Source organism: Ahaetulla prasina, chromosome 8 (assembly GCF_028640845.1).
Source record: "Ahaetulla prasina isolate Xishuangbanna chromosome 8, ASM2864084v1, whole genome shotgun sequence".
NCBI classification, from domain to species: Eukaryota; Metazoa; Chordata; class Lepidosauria; order Squamata; family Colubridae; genus Ahaetulla; species Ahaetulla prasina.
The window spans coordinates 94534253-94540386 of NC_080546.1; positions in this window are offsets into that span (position 1 = coordinate 94534253).

The window sequence follows — 6134 nt, forward strand, 5'->3', positions numbered from 1 at the left end:
TAATTATTGGTATCATCTGAAACAAGAACAAGAATTTAGGCAGAACATTCATTTTTATAGCTGCTATTCTCCCTAACAAAGATAATTGTAATTTTTTCCAAGTATTCATTTCCTTCTGAATTTTTTTCCATAACACATCATAGTTATTCTTATACAATTTTCCATTTGATGAAGTAAGAAAGACTCCTAAATATTTAACCTTTTTTACAATTTCAAATCCTGTTATTTCCTCTAGTTTTTCTTTCTGGTTCTTAATCATATTTTTGGTTAACACTTTTGTTTTATTTTGATTCACTTTAAACCCTGAGACCCTTCCATATTGATTAATTACTTCCAACAAATATACACTCGAATTTATAGGCTGAGTCAACATAACAACCAAATCATCTGCAAATGCTCTAACTTTATATTCATATCTTCTAATTCTAATACCCTCTATCTCCTTAACTCTCTTATCTTATCCAATAAAGGTTCCAAAGATAAAATAAACAATAAAGGTGATAAAGGACACCCCTGCCTTGTTCCTTTCGCAATTTTAAAACTATCTGTCAAACTACCATTAATTATTATCTGAGCTGTTTGCTCTCCATAAATTGCCCTAAGTATTCGTGTAAAACCATTTCCAAATTGCATTTTGTCTGATAATTTAAATAAAAATTCCCAATGCAAACGATCAAAAGCTTTCTCTGCATCCAAGAATATAAACGCTGCCGGAATCTGATTTTTCTTTTCCAAATATTCCAATAAATTCACTATCTGCCTAACATTATTCCTCATTTGTCTCCCTTTTATGAAACCAGACTGGTCAGTGTGAATCCTTTGTTGTACAATTTCCATTAACCTATTTGCCATTATTTTTGCAAAAATCTTATAATCATTATTCAAGAGTGAAATCGGTCTATAATTCCCAGGCTTAGTACAATCCTGATCCTCTTTTGGTATCAATGAAATAAAAGTAGTCCTCCATGATGGTGGTACTCCTCCTCCCATCAATATCTGATTAAATAACTCCATAAGTGGACCAACTATCTCATCCTGTAACTTTTTATAATATATTGCTGTAAGTCCATCTGTGCCTGGGATTTCCTATTTTTAATTGCTTTATTACCAAAATAATTTCCTCAGAAGTTATAGGCCGATTCAACTCTTCCTTTGTTCATTAGTTAAACCTTTAACTTTATATTCTTTCAAATATTTATCAATATCCATATTCAATATTGTATCTCTGGCATATAAATTTGTATAATATTCCAAGAAAGCTTTTTTAATTTTATCCTGTTGAAATCGCACTTTACCCTTGTATTCAATTCCTTCAATAGTACATGCTTTCTGTCTTTTCCTTAACATATAAGCCAACCACCTCCCTGATTTATTGGCATTACAAAAAGTATTATGTTTAGCATATTGTATATTGGTTGCCACCTGATCTGCCATTAACATATTAAATTGACTCTGTAATATCTTTATCGCTTCAGTAGTTTTTAAATCATGTGGATTATATACCAATAATTGTTGTTTCCTCTGAATTTCCTCTTCTAAATCCCTACGCTGTTTTTGTAGTTTTCTCCTCTGTCTACTATTAATATATATCAAATTTCCTCTCATAAAGGCCTTGCTCGCATCCCACACCATTTCTATCGAGGTTCCCTTTCCCAAATTATAATCAAAAAATTCTTTCATTTGTTTTTTACATTGATTTACATTATCCTCATATCTAAACAAATTTTAATTTATTCTCCATGATCTTCTTCCACCTTCATATTGCAACTCCATCCATACCGGACTATGATCAGTTAAACACCTTGGAAATATCTTTGTTTTCCTAACCCTAGAAAGCAAGTCATTGGTAATTAATATAAAATCAATACGTGAAAAAGATTGATGCCTGTCCGAAAAATAAGTATAATCTCTATCATCAAAATTCTGCCTTCTCCATATATCTTTCAACTCAAAATCTTCCATCAAATCAAAAAAAGATTTAGGCAATTTTGCATGCATAGGAATTTTCTTAGAAAGAGTTCTTTTATCTCTTCTAGTGTCCATTACACCATTCCAATCCCCTAATATAATAAATGTTTTATAGTCCCAAAAAGTCAATTTTTCATGTAACAGTTTATAAAAATTTTCTTGTTGTTGATTAGGTGCATATATGCCAATCACAAGTGTCTTTTTTCCTTCTAAAATCAATTCAATAGCAATATATCTTCCTTGAATATCCGTTTCAATTAATTTACTTGATATATTTTTCTTCAAATATATAACTATACCATTTTTCTTATTTGGAGCAGAAGAAACAAAATGTTTACCTAATTTCGAATTAATCAAATATTTCTGATCTGATAATTTTATATGTGTCTCTTGCAAACATATCACATCATTTTTAAATTGTTTCAAATAATGGAATATTTTTCTTCTTTTCTGTGCTGAATTTAAACCATTAACATTCCATGTCAAAAATCTATTTGCCATCTCTGGCCTCTTGAAGCTTCTGCCCAATTAGCTGAAGACCCTCACTCTTCGGCTTGGCTCCTCCCACAGCTTCACTACTAGAATCCCGTTCCTGTCTTTGAAGTCGTTCCTCCATCTCCTTACCCCTAATAGCTCCCTTGTCACTCTTTGTTCTTGAGATTGTTCTTGAGGTACTGATATCACAGGTGCAGTTTCAGCTTCCCCACTCTGTTTCTCTTGAAGACTTTTATCCACTGTTTCTACATCCACTTTCAATACATTAAAAAGAAAATCTTTTGCTTTCAATTCAGTATCAATTCGATATCTCCTGCCTTGAAAAAATACTGTTAAACCAATTGGGACCTCCCATCTATATTGAATCTGATGCTTCTTAAGCTCTTGTGTAAAAAACCTAAAATCCTTCTATCCTTTAACATTTTAGCAGGGATCTCTTTCAAAACCAACACCTCCTGTTCTGCTATTTGCAATTTCTTTTGGTATGTAGCTTGCAAAATCTGATTTCTTATTGTAGAAGTTAAAAAGTAAATTACAATATCTCTTGGGAGCTTTTTCTGCCTCGCTACCCAAGAATTAACCCTATATGCCTTATCAATTTGAAAATCAACTTCTCGAGGGTCCATGCCTAACATTTCAGCTAAGGCTTCTGATATAACTTTTTTAAGATCTTCTTCCTTCCGGTCTTGAAGACCCTAATTCTCAAAGCCTTCTCCAACGCTCTATATTGCAATACCACCACATGATCCTCATTTTTATCCACTTTATTTTGAAGCTCTCCAACTTTATTATCCAAATACTGATTTGCTTGACTAATTACTTCCACTTTATCCTCCATTACTTCCAAATTTTTTGCCAAACCTTGAAAACCATCAATAAATCTTCTAATTTTTTATTAGTCTCTTTAATTTCTTCCTAAGTTGATCCTTCACACCATGAATATTATTCATAATTTCTTTAAATCGCTCTTCAGAAACTCTATTCTGTTCCTTTAATATATCTTCTAAATTAGTTTCAGACCCCTTCTCGTCATGGAACTTTTGGTGGCTTAGAAGCCATTTTAATTTAAGTAAAGTCTCTAATTAGAATTATAAAATCTCAAAGTCTCAAAAAGTCTCCAATTAAAGTTGTAAAATAAAAACTTTCACCTTGCCTCCTCTGGAAAGCTTCTATTCAGCTAAAATCCACAAAGACGAACTTCACTTTCTCTCACAAGCAGCCTCCAATCCACTTCCTCTCAGACGCCATTTCTTCCTTCACTAAGTTCAAGTGAGAAAAGTTTTCCTTTTAAAAAGGAGTAGAAGTCAGCTCTCTTCTTGCTTCCCCAGTAATCGATCACTTGTATTTGCCCCGTCTGCTTTAAGTTATTCAAAACGGAATCAATTGAGCAGAGGTGGGCGTTTTCCTCTTGTCCTGCTTAATTAACAGGATCGAGCCGAGTCTGGAGTGGGGCTGGGTTATGCAGGCAGCCCTCCGAGACTCTGCATAAGAAAGCAGAGCCCCTGGGGCAATCTTCTGCTATCCAGCCACTCTTCGCTATTCTCTTTCACCCAGAGAAAAGCTTTGAAGCTGGCTAACAGCCGTTCTCCCGCTGTTTCACCAGCTTTTACAGAATCTCAGTTCGGGACGCCATTCCAGGCGTCCTCCTCGGGGAAAACGAAACCACCGGAAGCCAAATTTTATAGAATGTTATATGATAAGTTGATTCTATGGGATTATAAATCGTGCATTATATTGGGAGATTGGAATGGAGTAATAGATACACGAAAGGACAAGAGAATTTCTTCCAAGAAGATACCTGCACATGCAAAGCTGCCTAAATCTTTTTTTGATATGATAGAAGATTTTGAGTTAAGAGATGTATGGAGACTGCGGAATTTGGAGGAAAGAGACTATACTTTTTTCTCTGATAGGCATCAATCCTTCTCACGTATTGATTTTATTTTAATTTCTAATGATTTGCTTTTTAGGGTGAAGAAAACTAAGATATTTCCAAGATTTTTCTGTAGTTTGCGCATGTCCAAGATGGCGCCGCCCTGCTGATCGGGGGCGCGGCGACGGGCCTTTCCGGGCTCTTTTTGGGTCTGGGGGGGGCCTTAATACCATCATAGGCCCCCACCCTAATGGAGGAAGATCCAGCCACCCGAAAACAGGGTGGCTGGGCGCTGTGCGACTCCGAGGGGCGTTGGGAGGAGCCCCGGAGTCACGGCGGAGTCACGGCGCCTCAGAGGTAATCCTGGCGGCCTGGCGGCCTGCCGAGCCGCCGCCAGCCTTTTTCGGCGGTCTGGCGGCAGCGGCGGCGGGGGTGGGGGCGTTGGCAGCCCCCCCTGGACTCCTGCCTGGAAGACTTGGCCAGTTTTGAAGATGGGTTTGGAGTTTGGGCGTCTCCGGTGGCGATGGGAGGAGCCCCGGAAGGGCTGCGCCCCAATGAAGACCTGGAGGGCCGCCCGGGCTCCATCGGCCTCTTTGAACTTGCGGTGGCGGCGGCCTGGCCCTTCCCTCTCCGTCGGGCGTTGGCGGCGAGCCCTGGGTCTGCTGGCGGGTTTGGCGACTGGTGTCCCCTCTCAACTGGGGGAACTCCAGTGGCCTGCTCGCGGTGGCGATGGGGCGTTCCCGGTGGCGATGGCCTGGCGGAGGCGGTGGGCGGCGGCGGCCTACCCCGGTGTTTTGAAGTGGCGGATGGCCCGATAGGCCCAGGGTGGCTGTGACCTTGCCCTAGTGGCGCGGATATTTGGCAGCGCCGGAGGAAGGCCCGCGGGCCCAGCGGACACCCCTCCACTATTTACCATCTTTATAACATCTCTACCATCGTTCCTCTCCCCTTCTTCCTTAGCCCACCCCAGGTCGTTTGTATGGGGTGGTGAACTGACTGAGTCAGCGGTTTGATCATCTACCGCACATGGATTACCTCGAATTGTTTCCCATCAAGACAGACTGGTCATGGTCACTTTACCATCTGTTTTGACTTTTGCTGCCAACTTGACCAGCCCAGGATGGGCCTTGGCCGGATCGTCTCAGTGATGCGAACATTTACCGCGGCTATTCATCCAATGTACAGTTATATACAATTAGTCGGGCCTGCCCTGTCACCACCCCTTTTAACCTTCTTCCTCTTCTACCTTCTTTTACTTTCCAAACCTTCCTCTCCTTCTCTTATCTACCTCCTCTCCTCCTCCACCCTACACTCTTCTCCCTCTTCTACCCTCTTCCTTCCTCTTCTCCTCTTCCTACCTCCTACTCTCTTTTTCCCTCCCCACCGTTCTAAAATGGCAACTGGTCAGACCCGACCCTACATTAATTATATTTATACATCTTCAATAATCCCTGTACATTAACCATCACTCCATCACTAACCTCAACCCCCAATTCCCTTCCCTTACCCCCACCCCCACCCCGACTTCCCAGAACAAAATGCAGGGTATCAAAACTAACAATCATAATCTAAAATAATTCCTAAATTATAATCTCTAGTCTCTCCACGCTTATTCACACTCTCAATTCCCCTCTCCTTCAAAAATATATCTAATACAAATTATTTCCTAAATTTACTCATATGCTATTTGATATTTTTTTATCTGATACTTATTTTGAATATAATCAATCCACATTTTCCATTCTAAAATATATTTTTCTTGTGTATAGTCTTTCAAGTAAGCAGAGATTTTTGCCAT